Source organism: Hylobates moloch, unplaced genomic scaffold, assembly GCF_009828535.3.
Source record: "Hylobates moloch isolate HMO894 unplaced genomic scaffold, HMol_V3 SCAFFOLD_4, whole genome shotgun sequence".
Taxonomy (NCBI): domain Eukaryota; kingdom Metazoa; phylum Chordata; class Mammalia; order Primates; family Hylobatidae; genus Hylobates; species Hylobates moloch.
The window spans coordinates 164,274,981-164,289,919 of NW_026652279.1; the positions used below are offsets into that span (position 1 = coordinate 164,274,981).

Below are 14,939 nucleotides of genomic sequence, written 5' to 3' on the forward strand. Positions count from 1 at the left end.
TTGTGTTGAGAACATTCAGAACAGTTAGATAGGAGGAATACATTCCAGTATTCTATAGCACCGTAGGGCAACTGTAGTTAACAATAATATATCATATAATTTCAAATAGCTAGAAGGAGGATATTGAATGTTCCCAATACAAAGTTTTTAAAGATATTTTAAGCTTTTTTATTTCTTTGTGCAGTATGTTATTTAGCTTGAGGGATGTTTTTCACACAATTTAAAGATTTTTAATTCAATAATTTCAAAGGTTTATGTTTGTGATATAGGGAATGCTAAGAAACAAACTGCTATCTATGCAGTCTGTAAGCTTATTTCTTTTTTAAAAAATATTTTATGGAGGTACAATTTACACACCGAATGCATCTGTTTTAGAAGAATAGCTTGAGTAATTTTGACAAATGAATATACTCAGATAACCAGCACTAATCATGTTATAGAATATTTCCATCACCCCAAATCATTTCCTCATGTCACTTTGCAATTAATCTTACCTTCATCACTGGAAACTTCTATTCTGCTTTCTGTCACTAAAGCTTAGTTTGTCTTTTCTAGAATTTACGTGAACATAACCATACAACATGTGCTTCTTTCCCTCAGCATATTTTTGTTGAGGTATATGTTGAAAAAAGTATCAGTAGCTTACTCCTTTTTTATTGATGAATAGTATTCCAATGTAGGTACATGCCATAAGTCTTTATCCCTGAACACATTAGTGGAGATTTAATTTGTATCCAGTGTTTGGCTACTTCTTATAGAAAGTATTAATAGATAGATGAAGCTGTGGATATTGGAATATCAGTCTGGGTGAATATACTTGTTCATTCTTTTGGGAAAATAGCTAGAATGAGAATTACTGGGTTGTATGGTAAGTGGATGTTTAACTTAATAAGAAACAGTTTTCTAAAACACTTGTACAATTTTACACTTTTAAGAGGGTGCCAGTTGCTAGACATACTCACCAAAATTTGGTGTTATCAGTATTTACAATTTTAGGCAATCAATGAATATGGAAAGTATCTCATTGTGAATTTAATTTGCATTCATATGATGACTAATGGCATTTGATGAGCTTGTGGTCATTTATATCTTCTTTATTAAAATTGCCATTCAAATCTTCTGGTTAAATTGTGTTATTTGCCTTCTTGTTATTGAGATACAGTGTTTCATTTCAATACGTTATGGATATCAGTCCTTTGCTAGCTATATGAATTACAAATATTTTCCCTAGAGTAGCTATTGTTTTCATTCTGTCAGCAGTGTCTTTTGGAGTGCAGAAGTTTTCAATTTGATAAAGTCCAGGTTGCCGAATCTTTTTATGTTTTCTGCTCTTGCTGTTCTGTATGAGAACGCTTTGCCTTCTTCAGGTTCAAAATGATTTTCTTCTGTTTGTTGTTGGAAGTTATAGCATTTATGTTTAGGTTTATGATCCATTTAATTTTTCTATGTCGTACAAAAGATTTTTCTATATGGTACAGGATTATTTTATTTCATTCTTTCTTACGTGTGGGGCCAGCAGCCTCTGGCATTCCTTGCTGTAGCATAGATCGGAAGAGCGATGTTCATTTTTTTTGAGACGGAAGAGTCTCGCCCAGGCTGGAGTGCAGTGGCGGGATCTCGGCTCATTGCAAGCTCCGCCTCCCGGGTTCACGCCATTCCCCTGCCTCAGCCTCCCGAGTAGCTGGGACTACAGGCGCCCGCCATCGCGCCCGGTTAATTTTTGGTATTTTTAGTAGAGATGGGGTTTCACCGTGTTAGCCAGGATGGTCTCGATCTCCTGACCTCGTGATCCGCCTGCCTCGGCCTCCCAAAGTGCTGGGATTACGGGCGTGAGCCACCGCACCCGGCCCTTGCTGTGTCTTTTGATGTGAGCTGGCATGATGGGGGTCCAGGCCTCAGTGTTCCCGGCCTGCTGCTCTGGGGACAGGGGCTGGGAGGAAGGAAGGAGCTTGCTGAACTCCTAGCGACTGTCATCTGGAATATCATCTCTGAAACACAGAGTTGGGGGCATAAGAAGTGCTGGTGGTCTGCTCCTGGGAGACACTGAAGCATTTGGTTGGCAGCTGGAGTGAGAGTAAGTCACGTATTTTTGGCCAAACATGACCAGAATGGAGCTTTCATCATGCTGTGTCGAGGGGGTGGGGAAGGAGCGGATGGTGGCTCAGGTGCCAGAGACTTCCTCATTGTTTTTATCAAGATTTAGTAGATTTTCCTGATTATGTTTTTAAAAACTTGTTGTATAGGTTAATTTTCAGAAACTTTATTTTACTTTTTAAGTAGTTGTAACCAATTATGGTTGTTTCACTGGGGAGAAGAAGGCCCGTGGAGATCCTCATTCCATCATTCCAGACATTGTCTTCCACATGTATTTCTTTGTAAGTTATTATTACTAATTTGTTGAGGTTATTTTGTTGCTTCGGTTGCAAATATTTTCTAATCAGTGGTTTGTCATTCATATCTTCTTATGGTCTCTCTTTTATTAAAATAAAAAATACAACTTAGTTTTAATGTGCTTTGCAAATAGCCTTAAAAGATCATTCCCCTTCTCAAAATCTTAATTATGCTTTCATATTTATATATTTAATCTCTCTAGATTTGAAATTTTTATGTCATAGATGAATTGAATTTTATCTTTTTCCATACATAAAACAACGGCCACATCAACATTTATTAAATAGTCTTTTATTCTCCCATGGATTTGCAACTGTCACTGTATCCTACATCAAGTTTCTACATATATTTTATCAGTCTCTAGACCCTCTTTTATTCCATTTCAGTAATTTACTTGTCCATTTTCAGTGCCAATTCCACTTTCCCTAAATTGTTTTAATTTTATGATGTCTTGATATTTGAAAGGGCAAATTCTAACAATATATTATTGTTTTTCTCTTCGTTTAAAAAAGGAAGAAAAAAACATTATCATGCCATCATCTCTTTTTATCATATTTCTTCGTTCCTCCTCCTCTAACTTCTTTTAACTTTTTCTTCTTTCTTCCTCATTTTCCTCCTCATTTTCCTCCTCCTCCTCCTTTCTCCCAGTTCTTCTCCTTCCTTTTCTTAGAGTGTCATTCATAACATTACTTGTTTATCTCTTTGGCTCTTTTAAAATATGTATTTTATTAGCCTTCCATAGCTTTGCATTTTTTTTTTTTTTTTTTTTGAGATGGGGTTTCGCTCTGTTGTCCAGGCTAGGGTGCGGTGGGGTGGTCTCAGTTCACTGCAACCTCTGCCTCCTGGGTTCAAGTGATTCTCCTAGTAGCTGAGATTACAGGTATGTGCTATCACACCTGGCTAATTTTTGTATTTTTAGTAGAGACGAGGTTTCACCATGTTGTCCAGGCTGGTCTCAAACTCCTGACCTCAGGAGATCCACCCACCTTGGCCTCCCAAACCATAGGACTGCATTTCAAAGAACCGATGTTTATTCAAAATTTATTTTATTCTAGAATTTTCAATAATTTCTGCTTTTATTTTTATTTTCTTTCTTTTCCACTTAGTTCAGGTTTTATATAGTCTTTTTCTAGCTTTATATTTTAGATGCATAGCTTGTTAATTGTGAGCCTTTTTCTTTTTAAACTAAGCTATTAATCTCTTTATAAGAACTGTTTTAGCTGTATTCTGAAGTCTTGATGTATATTATTTCCATTATCTGTCCATTCTAAATATTTTAAATTGTCCATTATAATTCCTGCTCTGACTCATAAGCATTTTCAATTTTTAAAAAATTTCCAAATCATAAAACTTTTATAATTATATTTGCAGAAATATTCCATGGAAGAGTGAAAATGAAGTGCAGTTTTCTTTATGTCTTCATTAGATCAGGCTTGTTGTGCTAGTTACAAAAATATTGCCTCTTTACTCCAAATCCATGCTCCATAGCCCCCTTAGAACATTCTTTTTATTATCAGATGGTGTTAAGCTACACTGGGAGCTACATTTGCTCGGTAGTAAGCTATGTTAGCAGAGGCCTGAGGGACATGGAAGGAGGAAGGGCTCTTCCTTCTGGTCCTGGTGAGCACCTCTCAGCAGGCTCCTGCAGTATGTGGGGCTGTGTGTGGGGCACCTGCTCATGAGACAGCTCACCCAGCTCACCACCTCCTTATGCGGCTTTGCAACAAGATCAGTACCATGAGACCTCCTGAAAGTTGGCTTTTCTTGGCCACCCAGATGGAGACTTCCCAGTGGGTTCTGCCAGCACCCGGTGACCTTTGCTATTCTGTGACTCTGTTTATGCCCTCTCAGACAAGGTCTCAATCTTAGCCCTCTGAATTTTTCCTTCTTTAGTTACTCTAGCTCAGTCATAGAAGTAGGGGGTGCTCCTGTATCTGCTATTCCTATCATCTTTAAAGTTAACTGTATCCATCATAATCCTTCAGTTATAGTTAATAATTACTAATACTAGGATATCCCTGTTCGCATTGCCTGTGATTTCTGCCTCTTGATTGGACTCTAATACAATATTGCTGTTCTACTGCATCTTTTTTTATGGTTTGCTTCCACTACTTATAAAGGGAAATTACAGTTTTCCACTCTAATGATAGATTTGTACCATGTTTATACCTCTTTCAATTTCTACTAAATATATTTTGTGGCAATAATATTACAAGTGTATAAGTTAAATATTTTTTTCTTTTTCTGATTAATGGATTTTTTTTATCATTATATAGTTATACCACATCACCTCTACTAAAGTCTATTTTATATGATATTGTTACAGCTGTATCAACTGACTCTTGTTTAGCATTTACCTGGAATAGATTTTTTCCATCCTTTATTCTTAGACCTCGCTATTCTCTATTCCTTGATACTTCAGAGGATATTGTTTGTTAAATCAAGTATAACTATCTTTATCTTTCTTTCCTCTACTTGTTTGGAAATTTTCCTCATAAAAGTGAGACAGATATAGAAACTAAAATGTCCTTGAAAAGTTTATTTCAGCAGAAAAATTATTTTAGGTGACCAGGGAAAGAAAAAAATTTTACTCATGATCTGCACATGTAGTGGATCCCCTAGATAGTATAATACATAATTAATAATTTCATTGTTTTAAAACATAAAACCTCTTTGTTTTAATTTCAATGATTTTCCTCACGTTATATACTATTGCCAAGTAGTTTGGGTTTATACTATTTTTTGTGTTATATGCACAAGTTAGGCAACATTGTTATATATAATTATTGTCTATATTATTTATATGTTTATAAATGACATACATATAAAGTCTTCTAGGTATTTGTCATTGACTTTACCTTCAATATTGTGGTAATTGGGGGCCCACTGCAGGGGTTTTAACCATAAGTGCCATAATCAGACAATTTTTAAAGTTGGACAACATTGAAGCCACTGTGAGAATGTAAAAGGGAACATGACAGCAGGAAGACTAATTTACAGGCTATTTACTTGGGTAAGAAATTATAAGACTGCAAGTTAATGGAGTGATCTAGGTTTTAAATAGCATAAGATAAATGTGAGAGATAATATGGGAACTTTTTGGGTGAGTGAATTATTTTAGGTGATCAGGGAAAAAGAATTCAAGATGACTTCCAAGTTAACTATAAATTTACCTGGACAGGAATTGGTACAGAGATTAAATTTGAATGTAATACATAACTAGTTAATTTCTGTACTTGTGTTTGCAGTGTTTCTGAAACATCCAATTGGACATGTATGAGTAGGGGTTGGAAATACCAGTTGGAGGAGCATAGTGGATTGTTGTCATAGATGTGGAATCATTTGTACAAAAGTGGATATGATCACAGGTCAGCGGCATAAAGCCTGAGAGATTGACTTTGTTGTGTGCAGGGATCTGCTCCCCTTAGCTCTGAATTAGTGCAAGGATTTGAGGGAAATTTTTCTTCAGGTGGACCTTCCAATACTGGCATTAGGATATTACCATAGCCATTCTGCTTTAAAGTTTTGAAACTTACAGAAATGTAGTTTGGGAAACATACACTCCTGTGAATGCCTGATTTTTCATATGCTCTCATTTTTCCCTCCTTTTTGGTCTTGACTCTCAATATTTTCCAAATTGTAAGGTACAATTTTTTCTGTGTATTTAATAGCATTCTTATAAAGAAATAGTCTTTTATTTCTGAGGAAAATGTTTCCTAAGAAGAGTTTTTGAAAATAAATATAAAATCATAGTGATTTTAGTTTCATTTAAGTTTCCAAGTGCTATAAAGAAAACTGTAAAACTCAAAATGGAGAAATCAGATATTCAGATCTTCTGACTGTAGTAATTTCTCACCTTTCACTTACTCAAAAAGCTTCCTGTAATTTTAAGTTTTTGCCAAGTACATGTCTTTCAACTATAAACTTTCACACCTACAATATAATCCAGATGGAGAATTTATGCTTCTTGAATACTGAAGCAGATCTATACCATGTTACACAGTGAAGGCATTCAGGACAGCATTTAGTTTGACATGAAGCTGAAACATTTAACAAAATTCTTCCCCCCCCACATGCTTTCATCCTGAAGCAAAACTAGCCAGGATCAGAGCTAGTTAATTTGCTATCTGGGGAATTTATATCATCCCGGTTTTTTTTTTTTTTTTTTCAGTCCTGTTTAGAAGTGATGCTTTCTTGAACAGGGACCATTATAGAAAACATTGCTAAAGTTTACAAGCTATGACTGTAAAAGGATTTATAAATTAGATGGATCCCAGGGTAGTAGCAGGAATTGTTGCTTCTAGAATGGAAAACATTTTCTACAATTAAGGACAAAGTTCGAATATGCCTTTCTCTTTTTTGTTGCACTGATAGTATTATATCTAGAGAGATTTTTAGTATTATAATTTACAGGTTGAAAAACAAGTTTTCAAATTATGTTTCTTTCCACAAAATAGATTCCTATGGAGACATATATACATTTAATTTTACTTTCATTAATAACTTTTGTTTATAGAGCCTTTTTGTTGAGAGAATATTGTTTATTTTTCTAAATATATTAGAAATGAAATTGAAAGATGAAATGAAGTTTAACTAAGTGGTGCTCAAAGAGTCAGTCAGGAACATGGATAACCATCAACCCAAATGTATTTACAATGAGTTACTACCTACTTGTTGAACAAGGTAATGGTGTAATTAAAATGGTGTTTTATGAAGACTATTTCAGCAGTTGTATGTAGGATAGATGGATGAGATCACATAATTTCAGACAGCTACATCCAAAAGATTACTTGCCACATTGGCATGGAATTCTGCTTTTGTATGGAAGTCTTGGCTCTAGAAAAACTGAAGGTCTGGCTCTGAGAAAAGCTATTCTCGAATTCCCAAAGAAAAAGATGCGGGTGAAATAAATCAAATAATAAGTAGGCAGTATTAGGAAGGAAAGCAGCAGCATTTAAATTATATAAAAGAGTAACCCATTGATTTATTTCAGAAAAAGCCAAAGGACAAAGACATGGAAATGATAAAAGAAAACAAAACAGAATATTATGGGTAACTTTAGAATAGCTAATACCTAAATAATGAAAATTCCATGACTAGAAAAAGGACTAGCTAACAGAAATATCTATAATTAAATAAATAGAGAAAATCTTACCGATCTAAAAATGAAAAGACATACATTTTGGTGTAAAAGATTTCAAAATGACAAGTCAGGAATACAGAGTGTTAGATAGAGATAGACAAGTATTGAGAATCACTATTTTTTCTCTGAAAATTTAAAACTACCCCATGCACCCTGTGAGTTTACTTCAGCCTGCCAGGCCCCTTGGCATACAGTTTGGAAACTATGAACTTAAATGATTGCAGGTCAGGTCATCTGAGTTTAATATTTAGGTTGTGAATATGCTTTCTAAAAACACTACCCATATGAGCTTATCACTTGTGGACCAGTTAGATAATAAGGCGTAGGTGTATTAGGGTTCTCTTGAGGGACAGAACTAATAGGATATATGTATATATGAAAGCGAGTTTATAAAGGAGAATTGATTCACATGATCACAAGGTAAAATTCACAATAGGCCGTCTGTAAGTTGAGGAGCAAGGAAGCCAGTGGTGGATCAGTCCGAGTCCCAAAACCTCAAAAGTAGGGAAGCTGACAGTGCAGCATTCAGTCTGTGGCCAAAGGTCCGAGAGCCGCTGGGAAACCACTGGTGTACGTCCAAGAGTCCAAAAGCTGAAGAACTTGGAGTCTGACTTTCGAGGGCAGGAAGCATCCGGCATGGGAAAAAGATGAAGGCTTGAAAACTCAGCAAGTCTGCTCTTCCACCTTCTCCTGCCTGCTTTATTCTAATTGCACTGGCAGCTGATTAGATGGTGCCCACCCAGATTGAGGGTGGGTCTGCCTCTCCCAATCCACTGACTCAAATGTTAATCTCCTTTGGCAACACCCTCACAGGCACACCTAGGATTAATACTTTGCATCCTTCAATCCAATGAAGTTAACACTCAATATTAACCATCAAAAGGCTACTCCTTGTCAACTTGAACCCATATACATCTCCGGAAATCATACATAATCTTTAAATAAAGACAATAACATAATATAGCTATCTTTATATTATGTTAGGTATGATTATACCTAACATAATATAGCTATCTTTAGTACAACCAGAAGTGTACTAATCCTTAACCTAAATGCTATTACATAGAGTTAACAACACTTAAATGCAGATATGAAGTCAAATCTTATGTCACATGATAAAGGACAAAGAAAGGAAATAAAATGAAGATATTTTCTTAGTACAGGTGTATACATGCACAACCATATTCTTAACAAAATAAGAAGGAGATACTCCTGACAATTACAGGCCTCATTTCTGCAACTGGTCACATGATTATAGCTGGTAGTAATGACTACCTTCTTCTACTAACCCTTCAGTATTACCTTTGCCTTCAGCAAGCACCTCAGCAAGTCGTGGTTTTCACCTGGTGGAGTGATGCAAACCTTCATTCCTGAGGGTCTGGGCCATTTGTAGTTCTCCGTGGATTGGGCTGTTGTAGTTTCCCATTGACATTAATCACAGGGCATGGTAATACTAAGAGACACCCTAATGGATCTCCTGTATTCCATGCATACTCTTCCTTACCTCCATTGTGGTGTAGTAGACTGATTTCATCTTGATATTTCAGGACAATCACCCCAGCCAACACTGTAACTCCCTTCCGAGCCTGTTGCCTTAGAGGCAGGAGGAGCACAAAGTGGCCAGGTGGCAATCTTACATTCCAGTGTAATGGAATCATTGTTGTGTCTCCTGGTGGCAGCATCCCTCCATCTGGCACTAAAACGTCTAGGCCAGCAGAATGTTGTGTCTTGGGAACAGGAAGCAAACATTTTGCTAGTAGGTCGCTAGGGGTAATGGTGAGTGGTCCCACTTCCACTTCCACCCCTTGATTCCTGGACCCGTGCATCCTGGCTATGGAGGAAACAGTACCATATACGCTAAACATTACTCAATGCAGACACATTGCAACTCTGCAATGATACCTAGTCCCCTAATGTGTCGTGTCTTATCTTCATGTTACAAATAACACTCAGGTGTATTAAACATTTCAGGATGACCAGTGACTTCTGCAACAATGTATTTCTCCTGGATTTTCCAACCATAAGGCAAAACTAAAATAATCTAATAATAAAGATCAAAATAGAATCAGTCCTCCAAGGTCTAACCACTTAGACTTAAAAATTAACTATTTATTTATTTATTTACTTATTTATTTTGAGATGGAATATCACTCTGTCACCCAGGCTGGAGTGCAGTGGCATGATCTCGGCTCACTGCAACCTCTGCCTCCCAGGTTCAACAGATTCTCCTGCCTCAGCTTCTCGAGTAGCTAGGAGTACCAAACCTGGCCAATTTTTTATATTTTTAGTAGAGATGGGGTTTCCCATTTGACCAGGCTGGTCTGAAACTTCTGGCCTCAAGTGATCTGCCCACCTCAGCCTCCCAAATTGTTGGGATTATAGGTGTGGGCCACCACACCCAGCCAAAATTACACCTTTAAAGAAGTCACTTGGATGAGGCAGCTCTCAAGCATCATTTTCTTCAATAATGAGTAAGTCAAACTTAAGTTGTCAACCCAAGAAGCTTGTTGGAAAATATGGAAGTTAACAGATATGTGAATTTTCCTCGTTCCTTTCCCATAGAGGAAGGTGAGAGCATAAGAGTATACCTCACACGAAAGCAGAGGAGGACAAACTGTTTCTTGGGCAAAATTCAACCCTTTGCCCACTTTATAAATAAATTTTTGTTGGAACCCAGCCCTGTTCATCTTTTAAATATTTCATAGGGCTCCTTTTGAGCTACAACAGTAGACTTGAGTAATTGCAACAGAAACATACAGCCCTCAGTATTCACCATCTGAAACTTTACAGGAAAAATTTGCTGACTCTGCACAAAAGTGTGTGCTCTTTCATGAACTATGCACTATAGGAGTCTATTTATCAATCATGTTGGACCTGGAAGAAAAGTGAACTGGGAAAATATCAGAAACTAAAAAGACAGAAGCACCCATATTAATCATAGTACCAATGAGTAATGCTAACATTGTTTTGTCTTTAGAATGTAACCTCTACTGCTATTCAGATAGAAGTATGACCAATTCTCTGTAAATTCACTTCAAACAAATTATTAAAGCCCCATGGTAAAAATATGTTAGGGAGAGATTAAAAAAAAAAGTACAGTTCTGCAGTATAACCCAACTTCTACCACACATTTCTGAGCTACATCTCTTCTCCTGAAGCTAGGAATAGATGATTGAGTTTCAGCTTCATTATGAGCATCAACACAGCAAGTTTCTGTTTTGAGTCCTCCATGGCCAGCCTATAGACCATCTAGAATTTCAAGCAGAGTAGGTATATAAAGGCAAGATTGCATCCCAAAAAGGTGAAGCTTGTTTGAGAAAACACCAATATTTAGAGAGGGATAATAATTTTGGAGACTTACGGTTGGTATTAATGTTCGTAACGTGTAGTGGCTACCTTTGGGTGTCAAAGTAATCAGCTTGTGAACTGGTTTTAAGAAAATATTTCCGGTGTAGCTGATACAAGATTAGTACCTTCTTTCCCGACCCACCATTCCTGTTATGATTTTGAGTAGAAGTTTTCATATTGTGAAACAATTTTGCCTCAGCCTTCAAGAGAATATCTTATCATGAGAAATCTATTGTTTAAAATTCTTATGCAGTGGTTTTGAACCTCAGCACTCTAAATTGGGTTAACAAGAAATATTATTTCTTTTTCCTAACTCAAGTTAATTTCCAGTTCGTAGGGCCTGTGAATTGCTCACTGACTGCTCCAGCAGAATATTTTATAATAGACATTCTAGGGGGTGCTCCTCTTGAGGGACCCTCTCTTCTCCAGGATTTTACAGTAGTTTCTGTATCTTAGATAAGCAAAACACTTACTTGTGGAAGACACTTTCTGGATTCTGGTTATCTTCTTAACATCGTACAAATAAATTGACCTCTGTTTTAAATAAAATGATTTCAAATAAAAGGTCCTCCATTATTTTTCCTCTTGATATTTTCATTTCTGGCTTAAAACCAACATTCTAAAATCAATAGAAAATCATTAGTTAAAAATGTAACCCTCAGTATTTAATGGGGACAGAGTTTCAGTTGGGGAAGATGAAAATTTCTGGACATGGATGCTGGTGATGTTTGCACAGTGTGAATGTACCTGATACCACTGAGATTAAAAATGTTTAATGAATTTTATCACAACTAAACACATAATATTCAAAGTAAAAAAAGGACTTAGGTATTTTTTTAGTAAGTTATTACATACATTAAAATAGATATTTCTAATAAATACGGTTTCCCACTTTTTGTGACTTTTTATGGGAAACTATCTCAAATTTATTGCGTGAAGCTGCTAGATACCTGATACCCAAATCAGATGAGGTATTTTTTTAAAAAACGAATAATAAAGCAGTCTCCTTCATTGTCATAAATGTGAATACCAGGACAAATATTAGCAATCAAAATCTGACAGTGTATGAAACAAATAATCCTTCATGAATAAATTTAATTTTGCTCCATAGGTTCAATAATGTGTTCATATTAGATAGACATTAATATATTTTGCCATAAAAATAAAAACATTTGATGAGGTCACTAGATTCTGTGAAATCAGTCACACATTTGTGATTTCATAAAAATCAAGTTTTAACCAACTCGGAATTGCAAAAATATTTCTTAATGTGATAACCAGTTCCTATGCAATCTTCCAGCTAATGTGTTACTTAAAATTGAAGCATTGGAAGTATTCTGGTTAAAATTTGGATCAAGGCCGGGCGCGGTGGCTCACGCTTGTAATCCCAGCACTTTGGGAGGTGGAGGCAGGCGGATCATGAGGTCAGGAGATCGAGACCACGGTGAAACCCCGTCTCTACTAAAAATACAAAAAATTAGCCGGGCGTGGTGGCGGGCGCCTGTAGTCCCAGCTACTCGGAGAGGCTGAGGCAGGAGAATGGCGTGAACCCGGGAGGCGGAGCTTGCAGTGAGCCGAGATTGCGCCACTGCACTCCAGCCTGGGCGACAGAGCAAGACTCCGTCTCAAAAAAAAAAAAAAAAAAAAAAAAATTTGGATCAAGACCAGGATGCTTGGCAACACTGCTTCTCTTGAATGCTGTTGTGCAGATCCTAGCAAGAGGAAAAATAAACAAATAAAACAAACTATATATGAATTGACAACAAAGGGAAAATAGCCCATCTTCACAGACAATATAATTTTGTCCTAGGAGGGAAATTAATAAAATATTCAATGTGATCAATTAAGTTAATGTAATTAATATACTTAATAAGGTGATTAAGTTTGCTAGATATATGATCAATATAAAAACATCAATTGATCTCCATATCTTAAATATGAAACTTTATATAATATAATTTTATATAAAGATGTTAAAGAGTAACAAAAATTATGTCACTTAGGACATGCTTGATTTAACCAACTTGTGTACAATATTTGAAAGAAAACTAGCATTTTATATTAGACTATATTAAGAAATACTGAATCTTAATATTGTAAAAGAGTCAATTCTCTTGAATTTAATATGTAATCAATGTAATTCCAATAAAATATTTAGTGTTTATTGCATGATAGGGAAAAATTGTAAGAATATCTACTTCTTCAGAATACCAATTCTGTGTACATATTATAGGCCGGAGAAACTTTTACATATGTATCCAAGGAGAACAGGCAAGATTTTTTTTATTTTTTGAGACAGAGTCTTGTTCTGATAGCCAGGCTGGAGTGCAGCGGAGTGATCACAGCTTACTGCAGCCCCCACCTCCTGGGCTCCAGTAATCCTCCCACCTCAGTCTCTGAGTAGCTGGGACTGCAGACGTGCACCACGACACCCAGCTGATTTTTCTATATTTAGTAGAGATGGGTTTTCACTTTGTTGTGTAGGCTGGTCTCAAACTCCTGGGCTCAAGCACTTCTCCTGCCTCGGCCTCTCAAAGTGCTGGGATTACACACATGAGCCACCATGCCCAGCCATAAGAATATTCTTAAAAGAGTATTTGCAAACAAAGAAAACTAAAAATATGTTAATCAAAATAAGAATAAAATAGATATGTAACATAAGTTATGTCTTACATGACAATAAGAATAAACTTGAGCTACACATGTGAATATGAATGAACACAATATTCAGCAAGACAGAGTTTATAGAAGACATGCTATATGATAAGATTTATACATAATTGAACAAATAACATGTTCAAACATAAGTTATATAATTTTATAGTAATGATCACTAAAGTTAGGGTGGTGATTAGTTGTAGATAGAAGGGAGAATAGGTCTAGATCAGGTAAAGGATTTCATTTAAACTGGGAATGCTATTGAGAGGCTGGGGTTGAGCACTTACTTCATAGTCTGGGTTGAGTACTTATTGTGTCATTTTTGGAATCTTGCTGTGCCTTAACTCTTTTATAATGAAGTAAAAATGAGCATAATACAAAGAGAAAATTATGCTAATAAACAAAAGGAAAGTCAGGTGACCACAAGAGGTAAACCAGGAAGACTACAGCTTGGACAAAGTTTTCTGAGGCTACTCTGGCTCAGAATGATCGGAAAGGGTCTTGGGGAATAAGGAAGAGCCAGCAGATTTCAAAATAGAAAAGAAAAGTTAAGGGCAGGGAGACAAAGTATATCAGGGAAGACAAAGAGACTAACATGTAAAATGTAGTTTTAAGAGAGATGGCAATCCCTTTCCTGGAACACTGATAAGCATAGGTGTCCAGTGAAACCCAACTCTTTGTTGTTTGCTAGATATGAATGATGGATAAGACAGAGACTTGGTCTTAAAGAGCTTATTATAATTTAATAGAGAGACTGACATATAAAAATGATGAAACACATATATGTATGTTGTGTGGTACTGCACATGATGTGACAAGTAATTTTGCTAGGATCTTTGAGCAACAGTGGGAGCCCATCCTCCTCACAGGGCATTTCAATTAATTGCAATAATACTGAGTTTTGCATGGACAGAACTAAGATGTCATTTCACTTGGCTAGAGTTTAAATTACACAGGATAGGCATTGGGGATGTTTGGGGAAATTGGAATGGAGGAACTTTCCACTGGAATGGAGAAGAGACTGCAGAGTTGGTTGAGGTCTGGTTATGAAGTGCCTCAAACTCATTTTGGAATTTTGGCAATGGAAAAGCTGAGGCATGATAATCATATTTAGCTGTGGGATGGGAGAAGATGATTCTAATGGTAATGCATAGGATAAATTAGAGGAGGGAGAGACAAAGGACAAAATTGGTTGGGAGGGCATTGAAATGAAATGCTGCTGGGATTATGTAAGTTTGACCCATCAGAGCAGGCTGGCATTGGGCAGTGTGTCTGAGTCAAAAGACATTCCAGAGGCACAAGGGAAAATAGAACTGAGAAAAGGTACATGCAGAAGGCAAAGTGGTTTTCAAACTTCTGACTTGGACAATTGGGAAGATGCTTGGTAGATCAAGAGACA

General features: G+C 36.4%; 1 long non-coding RNA gene across 1 annotated transcript in view; it reads right to left on the reverse strand.

Moving 5' to 3' along the window:
* Positions 1 to 9,125, reverse strand: part of LOC131383337 (uncharacterized) — a 173,124-nt gene extending 163,999 nt beyond the window's left edge. The window contains exon 1 of the long non-coding RNA XR_009213321.1: positions 9,039 to 9,125. This is a non-coding gene — a long non-coding RNA (uncharacterized LOC131383337). The remainder of the gene's footprint in view (positions 1 to 9,038) is intronic.
* Positions 9,126 to 14,939: the final 5,814 nt, after the last annotated feature.